Source organism: Centrocercus urophasianus, unplaced genomic scaffold (assembly GCF_019232065.1).
Source record: "Centrocercus urophasianus isolate 14NV4802_14NV808 unplaced genomic scaffold, USGS_Curo_1.0 seq_19, whole genome shotgun sequence".
NCBI classification, from domain to species: Eukaryota; Metazoa; Chordata; class Aves; order Galliformes; family Phasianidae; genus Centrocercus; species Centrocercus urophasianus.
The window spans coordinates 9695479-9711188 of NW_024884744.1; the positions used below are offsets into that span (position 1 = coordinate 9695479).

The 15710-nt window shown below is 45.2% G+C and overlaps 1 long non-coding RNA gene across 1 annotated transcript; it reads left to right on the forward strand.

Annotated features, from left to right (window-relative positions):
• Window positions 1-259: 259 nt before the first annotated feature.
• On the forward strand, window positions 260-12036 carry LOC122161583. Its single transcript, XR_006169218.1, has 3 exons — window positions 260-379; window positions 6563-6765; window positions 11942-12036. It is a non-coding gene; the product is annotated as an uncharacterized LOC122161583 (long non-coding RNA).
• Window positions 12037-15710: the final 3674 nt, after the last annotated feature.

The following is a 15710-nucleotide window of genomic DNA, read 5'->3' on the forward strand; positions in this document are numbered from 1 at the left end:
AGCAATCTCTAGTTCCTGAGCTCTGCTTCAGTTTTGCAGGTGAAGTCTGAGGCTGTGCTCAAACCAATCTCTCCTTCCTTTACTACAAGCACGTGGTGAAATGGTATTCCCTTTCTGGAGGAGGAAACAGGACATTCCACTCCCTTGGCCTGGCAGCACTGGCCAGCTGTGCACAGCTGCGCACCAGCCCAGCAGCAGAAAGTCCAGGTTCACCCTTCCTAAGGAAGGATCGATGCCTTGGGCTCAAGCCAAGCTGGCAGCCACCAACAGAGAGAAGCAGCACAAAGGATAGCAGACCCCGCATGTGGGACCCACACTTTCACCATCACCATTGCTCCATCACTGAACTAGAGAGGCTTTCATGCAGACAAAACGTAAGGTAAGCCTGGGCACTCCCTACTTCAGTGCCCACAGTAGGTGAGCCTCACTTGTGTGATCCTGTGATCTCTTTCAGTACTCCTTATTTTTGTCTGTGCCTTCAAAGATAGGCAGTAGAGCGTGGGATGATTTGGAGCTACAGAAGATCATCTGTGCTTTTTAACTAAGTGCCATGCATTTTAGACTTCTCTATAAAATATAATGATAGATTTCTTCAATAATAATTACAGTGGGAAAAATACTTCATCCAAGTTGCATAAGACTACCTTTATCCAGGCCTTTGGTTTTATAAGAACTTAATTATAGACAATCTAAGAAAGACCACAAGCTTTTGTTTAGTGATAAGAAGGGTCAAAAAATTTAAAGGAAACTCAAACCAAAAATCCCTCTTTGAAGGCTCTTTTCATCCACCACAGTGCAGTAGCGATTTTCACTGGAATCAGCGTGTGGTTCTGTTATCTTGTGGTGGGAAGACGGGTCTCTGGGGAAAACAGTAAGCTGCCTGAGCTTTTGAGTCGAGTGATGGAAAACATGGTGTGATTTTCAGAATCTCTGACCATAATCCATCTTTAAATGTTCCCTTAGTTCTGAGCAGTTTGAATTCCCTTAATTGCACGATGGATTTACAGTTGAATATTTCTGATATAATTGCCCCTATTATTGAAAACAAAGGAGACACGTGCCAGTCTGAAACAGCAAAGATATAGCCTCCAGGAAAGGGATTAGTTCATCTTTGTCTCTTCCCCTTGCACACTCACATGCAGATATTTCTGCACAAATCCCTTTCTATCTACTTGTCATAGTATTCATTGTCCCTTGATCTCCAGGTCTGTATTTTGGGCATGTCTCTGGAAAGGCTTATAGTGATTGAAAAGTTCTTAAATTCATCATCATCATCATCATTACCAAATAAATGACAGGAATTTAAACCTTAATACTGTGTGGTAAGTGTAAAAAAAAAAAAAAAGTTTTGTTTAACAGTGTTTCTTAAGTGTTAGAAAACTGAAGTCCTAGAGGTCATCAGACACCACCACCAGTCATGCATTTGGTAAAATTCATTCATAGACAGTGGAGTTTTAAAGTGAATGACCATTGCATGAGGCAATAAATCTCTTTCATTAGATCCTCTCTTTGAAGTCCTTGTGTTTGGGACAACTTGTCTGGAAGATCCTGCAGACCTCACTTGTTCTCTCTGTCGAGATATCTCCAGAATTACTGTTGGCCCTTTCTGCTCAATAAGTTGTCTGCAAATGGAAGCAAGACCGGACTCCAAATTTATGTTTGCATTTAGATATTTGAATGAAAATGATTCACTCTGCCATTATTCAGTCCCAAGCTATTTCAGCCCACTCCCAAAAGACAAACATGATGATTGTGGACCTTTGCTGCATATGGCTATGATTGGACCCTGAGCAATGAAAATAAACAAACTATACATATAAAAGAGAAATGTTGATGTCTTATGCTGTGTTAGATACAGATTTGAGGCTTTCATAACTTCTGTAGGTGAGCAGTGCTGGTACTACTGAGCAGTATTGTGAAAGTATTGTGTTTGTGTGTGAATGTATGTAGTAGAAATGTAATTGGCTTTGAGATTGACACTGGAGACAGGCACATTATAACAAGGTGGTGTCATAGTTCCATATCAGCCTTATTCATCTCTATGAGCCTGATGCCAGGAATAATAAGGTTGTGATGCTGTTCAGTGGCACACAGGCAGCTACCTGACTGTCCTGTTGTGTACACACTGGTAGAAGTTGTCCTGGAGACCACGCAGCAGTGAGGGCGGTATTCGTGTTTGCATCCAGATGCTGGGGTTGCTTGGAAAAGCCCATCCATCAGGTGGGTTAATAGTGAGCATTGTCAGAGCTGCTTGGCTCCTGGCTGTCTCTGCAGAGCTCCAAAAGCAGAGCAGCAGTTACTGAAACACTAGGAGCTGGTTGAGGTTTGGGCACAGTTTTCCCTGTGCAGCACACAGCTGACTGTGAAAGTCAGCCAGCAGTGACTGAAAGTCAGCCAGCAGTGACTGAAAGTCAGCCAGCCCCCAACTCTCCATGGGGGCTAAGACCTCCCTTCCCTTTTTGTGGTGTGCTGCCCTACAGATGGGTGGTGTCAGATGGGATTCATCCCCTCCAAATGTGGACATGGCACACCTGAGTTGTCTAGATAACCTTTCTAGCAAGCAGAGAGCAAGAGATGTGTCTAAGGACGGAGTCACCTTAAGCTGACAGCCTAAACAAGCCTTGCTAATCGCCCCCTAAAACTGTTTTTTCCATCAGCAATGTTGTGAGCCCAGAGTGGGAGATATCTGCACTGCAAGGCAGACTGGGCCTTGTCCCTTATTTGGTGTTAAATATGGCTATGTAAGCATGAACAGATGAGAAAGCTGCTTTGTTCTGTCCTTCTCAGCTTAGAGTTTGCTGCTGTCTGTGTGGATGAGAAAGGAAAAGAAAGCCATTAGCCAGTGACCCATCTTCAATTTTTATACATTAGGACATTAGGAAGTATTACTTTTCAGAAAGGGTGGTCAGGCACTGCAATGGATGCCCAGGGAGGTGGTGGAGTCACCGACCCTGGGGGTGTTCAAGGAAAGGCTGGATGTTGTGTTGAGGGACATGGTTTAGTGGGAGCTATTGGTAATAGGTGAACGGTTGGACTGGATGATCTTTTAGGTCTTTTCCAACCTTGGTGATTCTATGGTTCTATGATTCTATACATCTCTCTTTGCCTTATAATGAACTTACCAGTGTGGCTGGGGGACACCTAGGAGGTGCAACCACCCAGGTGCAGGGCAGGAAAGCACTTTCTTTTTTATAGGATGTCAAACTCAGTATACAGAGAGCTGCCATCCATGGCACACACAGTCCCCAAATCTCCTTTGCCTAAGCATGAAACCGTGCCACAGCTTATGTTGGGAGCATGCTGGGTCCCATGGCAAAGAAAAGCCCACAGCACCAGGCTTCTGTCACAGAATGGGATTTTTAAGTGACATGTAAACATGTGGCCAGGGGACTGCTAGATGTTCTACTGTGCTATGCTGTTCCCCAATGACAGAGGCTCTACTATAAGTGGAATATATACCTAGGGGTGGATGCAGGAAGGCATCGAGGTTGAGGAGCTGGCTTTAGTGAGTATGGATGTGTACAGCTGAAACTCATGATGTTAAACAGACCCTTTTCTGGGCTGCTTTTCAGTCTGACTGTGTTGTGCTTTTTTTGACCATCAGGTTTTTATAAAACATAAGCCTCAAGGGCAGAGCTTTTCTTCCTTTGACACTCGTAACTCATTCTTACAAGTTTACATGTGTTGTTGTTGGGAGCAACTGGCAGTAAATAATGCTTTTGGTCAAGGCTCTTACAATGTGTAACTGAACCTCAAAGCGTCTCTGAGTTGTCTATACCATGACTTACCATTGATCCTAATACACAAATAGGGGAAACATGGGATATCAAAAGCTAGGCATGTCAAACAAAAATTCCCATGCTGTGCTGTATTTAGGAGGATGACAAATTCCCTCCCAGAAACCTGCACACCTGGATGTAGACAAATGAAGAAAGCCTTGAGCAGACTAAAAGGGAATGCTTCCTTAATTGAGAAAATCTGCTGAGGAAAAGGAGATGTTTATCTCGTGGCCCTTGTTTCAGGTTGGACTTGAGAAAGCATCTTCCTCTTAGAGACGCGGGGTTCCTGTAAGTGGCAGAGCAAAAAATATTACAGGGAAAGAACCCGACCCTTGAATTCCAAAAATACCAGCTTCTTTCAAAGTAAGATTTATATGCAAGAAGACAATCTCTCTTACAGAGTTTTTCCTGCCGTTCGGAGTCTACTCACTGGAAACAAGCAGCCAATTTAAAAAGATATTGGAAGAACAGCTTGGACACAGAGAAAGGAATGACCTGGAGTCTTAAAAAACAGACAAGCTTTTCAGTAGCTCGGCACTTGGAACAAGAAGCTAAAAGTCACATAAGGCCAGTAAAGTTTAGGGCATTCTGGTTACCTAAAAAATAACCATTCTTGGCTTCTCTCGTTAGTATCTCTGCTCAGGGATCAAGTTAACTGTTTTGTGGGGAGGCTGGATGCAGTTGTGCAGCTGTGGTGGTGAGTTTTCTTCGCTGTGTAAAGGGTCGGGATGAGCGAGTGCTTAGGTTATTTGAGGGCTGGTGTTCCTGAGCCCTCTTTGTCTGGGATCCAGACAGGCCTTCCTGTTGAGAAACACTGGCCTACTTCTTCAGTGCAAGACAAACAACATACCAGCTCCTGCTCTAGCAAGAACAGTGTTAACTATTTCTATTAATGCTGCAACCATGAGGTACCATGGAGGTACCTCAGCAGAAGCAGCACAGCTCCTCTTTCCTCCCTGCCCCCCTTTGTTTGTATTAAGCCAGTCATGACCTTTGCAAAATTTTAGGAGATCTACTGTTTTTTGCAAGAAAAGTGTTTGGTTTTGCTATCAGACCGGTTCCTGAGGACTCAGTGTGCCCTGGTCAGAACTGAGAATACCCACTATGGAAGCTATGCATATCCAGGGTGGAAATAATGTGCACCACCAGCTGTATTTAAGGATGCAACTTCCTCTACAGGATGAGCAGAAAGTATGTGGGATTGCTTAACAGCATTTCCTTCAAAATAAAATGAAAACAAATAGAGGCTTATGTCTGAAGCCCCGCACTTCCCTTAAAACAAACAAGCCCAGATTAAAGCTCTTTCTTTGGAACAGAATAGAGGCAGGGCCTGTGCATTGTGCCATACGGCATCATGGTAATGCATGGAAATGACATTGCTGATTTGGTGTATTGGTGAGGGTCTGAGCTGTGCTCTGAGAAGCATTTCCTTTGCTGTGTCCCTTAGAAGGTAGCAAATGAGGAAAGAGATGTAGAAGATTTTTTGTGATATGTGTGCAACTTCTATTTCTATGATTCTATATACAACTGTCAAGTTTTGGCTGCGTATTAGGCTGCTTTTTGCAATTCTGCCCAAGTTGTCATGGGGCTGCTTAAGGAGCCCTAAAATCATACAGTATGGGCTACTGGAATTGCTGTCCCTCTGTTCTTTCGCATGTGTCCCATGCAGAGACAAAAACACACGGAGCTTTAAATTGTCTTACAGTGTTTGAATTGGATGTGACTTTACCTTCTGCCCTCTATACACCTATACTTGCTGTAGTTTGAGAGTCAACAAGCTGCCTGTATAAAAGCACGTGTGCACTTGAAAATCTGTATGTTCTATCGATGACTGCATAGCCTATTACATATGTATTTAATAATTGTATCACATGTCTAGTTTTATGTGTATGAAAAGCATAGAGGTACCTATCAACAGAGTTAAATACATACTAAATGCTATGATGTGGTAGGAGGGCTCTTAGCAGGAGGTGTGTGGGAAGAACTCTTTGTTATGATTGCACCAAACTTGACTAGCCCAAGTGTGATGTACCCAAACTGAAGAAACCTTTATACCACACAGTATTTTCCAGTTAATTATATATATTTGTACGTCTGGGTGTGTGTGTGGACAAGTGAGATCATCCATGCCTGTGAGACTTTTTTTCGTTCTCTCCAGAATATTTTTCCTCTCCCCAGCTCCTTTCCAGAAGCTCAACAACAACAATAGAGCCAAGAGCCTTCCCTCTCATCTGGTGTCTGTAGTCTGGTGTCTGCACAGAGGGCTGGGCTTTGGGGTGTGGGCTCTGTGTTCCCCAGTGGCACAGACTCCAAGGACTGGTCCAGCTCAAGTCTGGTGCATTTCCAGACTCAGATACAGGATGTTTTCAGGACAGCCTGGCTGTGGGCCAGGTTCTGGCCAGAACCAGAAAACAGGAACCAGGAAAACAAATGTGTTTTGTTTGTTTTTTTCTTTTCTTTGAATGTGCTTGAATAGGAGAGAAACATGATGAAGAATAGCTCTAGGTTTTAGGCTGTCTGGCACCCTTTATGTGGTGTGGATTCAAGGGTCTATCTTAATACAAACAGATTTATTTTATAGTTGTATTGAAAAATGTCCATCTTAATAATTATGACTCTTGGGGTTAGTTTTGGCTGCTTTTTTTAGAGGTGAGTTGGGTTTTGTTGTTTTTTTTTATTTTTTTTTAGTTTTTAATGGTTGTTTTTTTGTTTTTTTTTTTTTTACATTATTATTTCGAAAATTACTTCCTTTTTTCTTTCTTTCCCGTATTTTCTTGGATCAGAAGGTTCACCAAGATGCCAAACTGTGACTGGCTACAGCTTCAGCACATCTCGTAACAATGCAGGCCATGACATGCCAGTGTGATGGAGCGTGGTATGTACACTTCAGGAAAGATGTGACAGATCAACACTGCTGATAGTGGTTGCCACTCCGGATATTCTACTAAAATCCCCTTCTTCCAAGTGGCTTAACTCTTGAGACACTGTGAGTACCTAAAGAAAACAGATGCCTACAGTCAACAAGACAGCAGGCTTGTGGATGTTTGCAGTATTTTTTACTCCATTGGAATGATGTTTCATCATTGTAGAGCTGGGCAAGAGCAGAAATGTAGGTTACTCTTAACTAGTGGATGAACTTAATTTCTATGTAATTTAAGGTGGTGTGCTGACTGGGATCTGCAACCTGTCCTCTGTGTCCACATGGGGTATAAGGGATGCTGAGCAGTGCCCACTGTGGTATATTCCCCAAAACATCTACACAAGGTGTTTTGGCTTCAAAGCACATCCTACGTCCCTTGGTCTGAAAGATATTGTTATGAGGAAGGCACTGGAATACTAGGAAGGAAAGCAATCAATGTGGGGAAAAAACAATTTTTCTACCTTTTCCAATTTGTCTTCTCTTCCCACCTAGGAAGCTTTTGTAGCATAAACCAGGCTTTACAAAGACATCCTAGTTCTGCTTGAGTTTTTTTTAGGATATAAGCAGGTTATATTTGTAGTTCTGCCTTGGATCTGGAACATTGCTCATGGAGATTCCTATAGCCTTGATCTGCAGGCCAGCCCAAAAGGGAAGTAAGCAAACATGGGTTATAGGATCATTAGTCCTTGATCTGTAACAAAAGGATGTGTGGAATGACTAGGTGTCATCGCTGGGTCTAATACAGCCCTCCAAAGGAAGCTGCAGTGTGATCTGATGAAGTTCTAACTGCGTGACATGCAGTGAAAGTTGTACTCACTGGGCTTGTGGCTGCCTTTGTAGTCTCTTTCTTTCACTCCTCAAAGGTTGCTAAAGTCCGTCTGAAGTTCAGGATTGCCCACCTGCTCCTGGAGATCTGTTTGGAAAACTCAGATGCTTCCTCAGACACTTCCTCCTGCTCACCTGTGCAGTAACTGGGTTCTCTTGGTGAAGATCCACTCCTTTTTTCACAGTAGGACATATGAAGAGTTTGCAAAATTTGGAGAAGAACGATGGTTGCAGCTCCCTTCATTGAACTAACTAGTGGGAGGAGGAAATAAAAGTTATGCAGTCCTGCAGTTAATTGAATTGATGAATTGAAAAGGAAAATCTCCAGGATGCCCCTAGACACTGGGATTAGAAAGGCTGTGATTTTTCCACCCAGCACTGGACAGGCTCAGGGGCAAGCTCCAGGATGAATCCTTAAACTGGGATAGGAGGTTTGTTGTCCTGGTTTTAAATGGTTTATCAGTAACACATTCCACAACAAACTACATCCAGAAATTCTGGTCTTTTTTAAAATCATAAGCAGAATTTTGCTTGGCAGAAGCCAGAGATGGAAAAGAAAGGGCAGATCAGCAGAAGCAGGCTCACTTCTCAAATAGTTGTGTTTTTCCAGAAAAGAGAGGAGACAGCAAAACCCTTGGTAGTCATTTTTCCCTGCTTCTTCAACAGAGCCAGTGGTACTGAGGAGCTGCAGTCCTGATTATTACTCGCAAGCATTTATTAGTGTTTGTATTCTTACAGTGAAGTAGAAGCTCTATATCAGGTTCTAGCCCTTGCCATTAGGCTTCTTGACTGTGCCTATTTCTCTTGCACTGACTCCTTCACATAATCCATCAATTCGTACATCTGTGCTAGAGAGCACAGTTACTCAAGGCTCAGCTGCTGCTCAGTTTTACTTTGCTTTATCTGTTCTGCAGTACCCAGCTGCATTCATGCCCTCAGCCAGCAGCCCTTCAAGGGCAACCTGTGCAGGGTTCAGCAGAGGCTTAGCTGCCTGCCCTGGTCCCAGGACAACAGCCTTCAAATGGGAACTTACCTTAATGTAAGTAGCGTGCTCTGAAATTACACCCTCGCTCACCTTGCGGTAACTTGCTTGTGTAGTCATGGCCTTAAGGTTTTTCTTTTGTATCCATGGCCACAACATCTAAGCATTTTATGGTACAGCATACACTAAACATTAATTTCAAATTATTGAGACTATTTTCATGACTCAACAACTTTCTAATGACTGTGTACCTTATTAAACTCTTGCAGCTCTTTAATAAGAACATTTTCACTCATCCCTTGGCATTTAAGCACTGTATAACTGAAATGAAATGCATAGCTGAAGTATTTTTTTTTAGGACACTCGATTTACAGTGAGCCCAAAGCAGCAAAGAACTCTTTGAAAATCTCTGCAGTGGACACTCCCAGAGCTGTCTGTATACACTTCAAATTAATTATTCCCTTCGTGGAAATTGTACAAGATGTCCCCTAGGTTCTTTCTGACTGCCTTCCTGCCCTTTTCTGATAATCCCTCACTATCCTCTGGGCTCTCTCTGGTCCTAAACTTAACATATAAAGCTATTTTTATCGAGGGGCTAGGGTGTGAATAAATTCAGAGAATGTCTCTCAACATGACTTTATGTCTGTAAGCTCTCCTTTAACTTGATTAGAAATGCTCAGACTTTCTTGCAAGCTGCCTTTGAGCATCCTCTGGTGAAATAGCTGCCATTGGAAGAATTTCTTCTCCCGTGAGTCGCAGGAGGCAGGGATCAGCCAGGAGCAATAGAGAGGCTTAGAGGTAGACACAAAACTCAGGAGGTTTCTGATCCTCACTGCTGCATAAAATGACCTTGGACACATCATCTCCTCACCACTCTTGGGTAATGCAGGTGTGACAGAGGCATCCATCCTGCAGCTACACCAGAGCTGCAGCAGATGCCCATTCTAGGCTGGGCTCGGCTCATTTAGCTGGGATTTCAGGGACACCTTAGGGAGACGGATTCTCAGCCCTCCATTAATTTTAAATAGGGACACAGGTGCCTCCAGGGTTCCTGAAAAATGCAGCTCTTAATGTTTTATGGAAAGGGATGAGCTGTGCCAGGAAAAAAAGTAGGATTTTGTTCATGTCCTTAGATGTGATGAGTCCTTTCTCTAAAACAGCAAAGGCAACTCACTGAAGCATTGCAGAGATTCCCTAGAAGAAGCCACACAATTTCTTATCTCTAATGACCAGACAGAACAACTGCTTTGTACCTGAAGATGACCTCAGGAGGCCAGGGCTGACAGCAGATTACCTGCCCCACAGGAGTCTCTCTGAGCTTCTCCTGGCAGCAGTGCAACTCAGGTTGTTTCACTAAATGTCAGTAGTGTCAGTGGAAAGAGCTTCTGCTAGGCTGCACACAAACAAACAAGTCTAACCAAGCTTGGGCCCCGCTGTGGCAGGGCTGTTCTTTGAGGTCAGCTGGACAGATGTCCCCCGGCACTGCCAGCTGTGTGCCAGCTGTGCTGGAGACCACGCTGCCAGGCTTGCTGGCTCTGGTGAGCATAGTCTTGATACTGCCTCATACTCTCCAGGTCGAATGATTACAAAGCAGTACTACAGAGATGTGCTATAAGCTAGACTGGGATAAAGGTAGGCTTGGAGCCAACGTCAGCTTGTTTTTGAGAGGGACGAAACACCTACGAGTTCTGTAGAGCACTGGATGCCCACTTATGCTGGATGTACCAGACTCTACGTGCATTCAGCGGGCTCTGGTGTACCAGTGAAATGGTGGTCTGAGATGTTCTGGAGCTGCAAGCGGTCAACTTGGGTCACAGGTAATGTGACCAGCATTCTTTCAGGCTGTTGTCCTTCTTATTTCAATGTAAACACTTCCCACCTGTCCCAAATATGCGTGCCATTCTCCAAGACTTTCCAGCATTGCTTACATTTGCAGAACTTTATTCCCCGCTCCCTCTCCCTGTGCCGCATCTGTTCCCATCACAGCTGTGGTCACCCTGTTCTGTCTGGCTGACACCCCCACCCTCTCCCCTCCGAATCACCTCCCCCTCCAAGATCAAAATACTCTGTTTTTATTTATTTACCCTGCAGCTGTCAGTGTTGTGTCTGGGTCAGTGCACTGCAACGTGGAGGGACACGCGATACGTGGAAAATCCTTAAAACTGCCAGTCCTGGTAGTAACCAACATACACACCATCAACAAATAGATCCCTTGGCCCTTTGCTCCTTTGAAAACAACAGGTCTGGGCAATGAAAGAAATGGCATTGTTGGATGCCAGCACAGACATCCTGGCTTGAACCAGCACTGGAGTTGCACGTGTTTGGGGAGAAGAGGGAGGGCTGAAGGTATGGGCTACCCCAGGGCTGTCACATCAGTGCTTATCAGGACTGCAGAAATGGACGAGGCAGTAACATGGCTGTGAGATATAACACGAGTGCTTTGCTGCCTCACAGATCTACATATTCATGTTTAAAGTGCAGTAAAACACTCTGAGGGTCACAGATGCAGTTGGGGAGCAGAAAGCGTCAGTATCCAAGTGCAAGCTTCACTGGAGTTTAGTCCTCAGTCCTGTCCAGCCACAGCATCTTATAAGGGTATGCTGGTGCACGGGCTTAGAAGAGGACCTCTCATCCCTACAACAGTGCAAGCTGGTGTAAAAAGGGTTAGAGAGGAATGGAAAGAGCAGTCACGTAGCCATTGCCCAGCAAAACAGGCTTCTGCTGCTGACCACTGCTGATTAATACATCATTTCCTGCATTTTTAGGAAACTTTGCACAGTAACTGGCTGAACACACTTGATCAAAACTCGTTGCTGTGCTGGTGGTGCACAACTGTAGTGGCTCTACCTTATGCTGTCTGCCCTGGGATGGGCCCAGCAGGCCCATGCTACCCCACCAAAATGCAAATGCCATCTCAAAAACAGCTCTGGATTGCCCACTGTGAATACACATAGCGTTACTTACACATGTTACAGTTAGAACACATAACCAGGGCTGTGGTTTCCTGAAAGCAAAGAGCTGGGTGCAGCTCTGCAAACCTGGGTGTTTGCTTCCACCAGCAGCTGTGATTTGGGCTGAGTAGGACACAAACTGCAGCAGCTGGGTGAGCAGATGGAAAACAGGTCTGTGACTGCTAGCTAGGTAGTGCCTGGGACCAGGAGAGCTGCTCTTCCCTCTGTGCCTTCTGGGGTTTAGGAAAAAGGGGGATTCCTCTCTTTGATTCCAGGATGACATTAAGAAAGGAGTAAGGGCAAGGAGAATTGGATTTCATTTCCTCTTTCTCCTTCCCCAAGAATAACGAATTTTTTGGTCCGTCAAAAAGAGGGCAGCAAGTTAACTATAACCCAAGGAATGAGGTGGTAGCAGCACTGGGAGCTGGTTATGGATTTCCTTGGTCAAACTCCTCTTTACTGAGTGTCACCTGCCTTTTCACAGGCACCATCCATCCCAAGCACTGCAAGGTAACTAGCGGGTACCTCAACAGGACCTGTGTTGGAGCCTCTTGGGCTAACAGGACATGCCTGTGGCAACCAGACTGTTGGGAGAGGGGTTGGAGATGAGCAGGCAAGCTGTGGTGGATGGCTCCAGGTAAGTGTTACTGAAGCTGTGGTGTGCCTAGAGCTTGGCATTTGATGCAGATGTAGAACTGAAAGTGTGAGTTAGAGTCTGTTCAGTGGGAAAATGCCATATCCAAACACAAAACTTGCTTGGTGGCGTTCAGTGGACTTGTTACACTGCCGTGGCTTCAGCCAGGGGAGGGATGTGAAAGCACTGAGAGGGCTGCAGAAGACCCAAGGAGAATAGAGACTGCATTACACCCTTACTGCTGTGCAATCCCCAGTCTCTGAAGCTAATGTAGTTCATTGAGAACCACAGTCCAAACCACGAATTACAAATTAAACCTCCTTGCATCTCTGCCTTTTCCCTCCCAAACTGCATTATTTATGGCGCTCCTCGCATTTCTGTCTTTTTCACCAGATGCAGCTCCAAGAGTTTGGGCAGTGAGAAGCAGAAGATGACTTTCTTCAGCAATTGAACTCCTTTTCCAACTGATGTTAGCTCTGCTCTTGAAGGCATCCTTTGAGAAAGCATTACTCTTTTCAGAGGGCACAGAAGGTTGTGAACTACATTGACATTTATCTATTACTGGTCTATGTTGTACCTAAGCGATGAAAACAGCTGCTGACAGGTTGAGCAGAAATAGATAGCCTAGAACTGCAAATTCACACCTCAACAGTCATATTTCCAGTCCTTCAGAGGTAGCTAAACATGTAGCTAGCAGCCTGCTGGGTTGTTCAGAGATTGACGTTAATAATATGTTATGCAAAAGTATCTCTTCCGGGACAGAATCTTGCTCTTCCTAGCACAGAGCATGCAGTTATTGCTGTCTTCCACCCCAGAAGTGGCTACATGTTTGATGCTGGCTACGTATGCAGCAGCTTGTGAAACACTCCAAGACTCTGCAGCATGCAAGGCATTAGAGAAATGTAAGACAGGATCTGAGCTATGACAAGCAGTGTGCATGGCATCGTATTCCATCGTGCAGCATAGGGAAATAGGGATGCAAAGTATGTACTCGAGCTGAATAGGCCATTTGAGCAAAATAAGAACTGAGATGAACTTTAGTCTCCAAATTTAAACCAAAATCTGATCACAAACCTTCTCACACTGGTGTGTCAAAGTTACCTTGTAAAATTACCCCACCTCCATTGTCATTGACTGTTTTCTAGTGTAGCAGTTCAATTCATAGTTCCAGTTGCTGAAAAACACCCAAAGATTGGGGCTGAGCAAACATGAAATCTGGCAGCTTGACTGTGGCTGGGTGAGTCATTTCAATACTCTGTGTGTTGTAGAACCTCAGACCCCAACGATTACTTTTCATTTCTGTTTTGACCTCATGGGACTTTTTATTTTTTTGGATCGCTCTGGGAGAAAGCATTTCAGATGTGAGCGTTTTCTTAGGTCTTCTTGCTACTTCATGATTTGTGGTTAATGTGGTGCTGGAGAAACCCAGAAAAATCCCTCTGGTTAGCCCAGTCTAACTTAATTTAGGCCAGCTGCACTCCTGTGCTCCCAATTGCAACATCTAAAGCCTCTGCAAACCAAGTACCACCTCATTACATCCAGTCCCCACCTCCACCTGGGGCAAAGGGAAGGGAGAACCCCAGTGACGGGTGGGTGGTGCATTTGGGCTCTGATTGCATTCATGTAGCAAAGATCCTGATTGTGAGGTAGGGGAAGTGACTGATTCTTAAACAGGAGTTGCAGTAATTTTAACCAGACAACATGAACTCTATAGCCCTTGCTGGAGCTATGGTGAGATGGTATGCAAGGGGTAATGGCTCTAGTGTACCATATAGGGTAGATGTAATTCCTTAAAAGTGTACAGGTAGCAGCACTAGCCTATGCCACTGTTTTGGTTTGCACAGACTGGAGCTAGCATTGGACAACCTGGCAAAGGTAGTGCTGGATGTGCAGGCAGGACAGTTGGCTTCACGTGCAGCAATAGCCCAAGAGTTCACCTGCCTCTTCAGGAAGGATTTGTTGAGCTCTCTGCTATGTGACTGTATAGCTAGACAGTTCAAAGCTCTTCAAAGCTGCTTTGGGTGCCTATGCATCAGCTGTGCTCAATGCCTACAATCACTTGGGGATATTTGTTTGATTGTCAAAACATTTTGGTACTAAGGGTTTCTTCACACCCTCCGTGCAATGTGATTCCTGATTAATAGAGAGAGTTTAGTTGTTTGGGAGTCCATCCCAGTTCTGTTTAGAGCTGCATGGAGAAGTAGGATACCACTTATCAAAATAGCAGCACGTACCTGCTGAGATGAGCAGGTCTGAAGTTAGGAGCAACTATTGGAGCTTGTTCAGCTGAGGGACAGACTGAACAGACGACAGTAGAGCCTAGAATTGTAGAATCATAGCATGGCTTGGGTTGGAAGGGATCTAAAAGCCCACTCAGCCCCAACCCTTGCCATGGGCTGGTTGCCCCCTGCCTGCTCAGAGCCCATCCAACCTGGCCTTAAGCATCTCCGAAGTACCCATAGCTCCCTGGGCAGCCTATGCCAGGGCCTTTCCACCCTCTGAGTAAATAACTTTTTCCTAATATCTAGTCTGAATTTCCCTTCTTTTAGCTTAGAGCCTTTTTCCTTTGTCCCATCATTATCAGACTATGTAAAAAAATCGATCCCCCTCCTGCTTGTAAGCTCCCCTCAAGTATTGGAGGGCTGCAGTGAGGTCTCCCCAGAGCCTTCTCATCTCCAGGCTAAACAAGCACAGCTCCCTCAACTTTTCTTCATAGGAGAGGTACTCCAGCCTTCTGAGCATCTTCACCTGTCTTACCAAGGCGTGGTGATCTTGAAGACCAGATTGATTGTTTCTTGTTTTGTTTGTTTTCGCTGCTTTAGCTCTTTCAGAGCCTTTTCCTGGAGTTGCCCAAAAGCTCAGCCACAGGCTCAGGGAGGATGCTCACTGGCTGTCACCATACTGGACTGTGCCCAGTTCAGCTCCTTGTGTGTGCCCTAGAGCAGGAGCTCGTGGCAGAACAAGGGCTGCTCCTCACCCCATTCCTGAGAGCAGAATGGCCATGCCATGTGCAGAGCACAGCCCTTGCTAGCAATGAGTGGTGAAAGCAGGCGTGTCTCAGGCACTGCTTCTCTGTCATCCCAGGGCCTGGTGCTGCGATGAGGCAGACACAGGTAGCTGCTGCCAGTTGGTGAGGGTGCCTGTCTCCATAACTCACCTGGCAGTCTCTCTGCCAGTCCCCACTCCGTGTTCTTTGGGATATTGCAGCCATCAGCAGCCCTGGCGATTGGCAGTGGTAGCATGGTGACTCACCAGGCCTGGCTCTCCCTGTGCTAAATTCTGCTATCAAGTTGATGATCTGCAGGTAATTTTGCTCCAGCTGAACACCACAGACTTGCTCTCACGCATCCTGCTCTCCCTGTAGGCAGAAAGCTTCCCCCCAAATTACCCCACCCTTGCTTGGTGTACCCACAGCCTCTGGCCACTCTGTAGTGTGCTGTCTGTTTTGGAAACCAAAAACCTCTGCCCTAGTACCTAACTTCAGGAATTAGTCTCTGGAGGCCAGAGAAGTGCCACAGAGAAGTGTGGGGGTGAGCTAGTCCCTGGGAGCTGCAGCACTAAGTCCCTGGTTGGGCACAGAGGAGGTATGAGGTGATGCTTTAGTATCCAATTCCCTGCT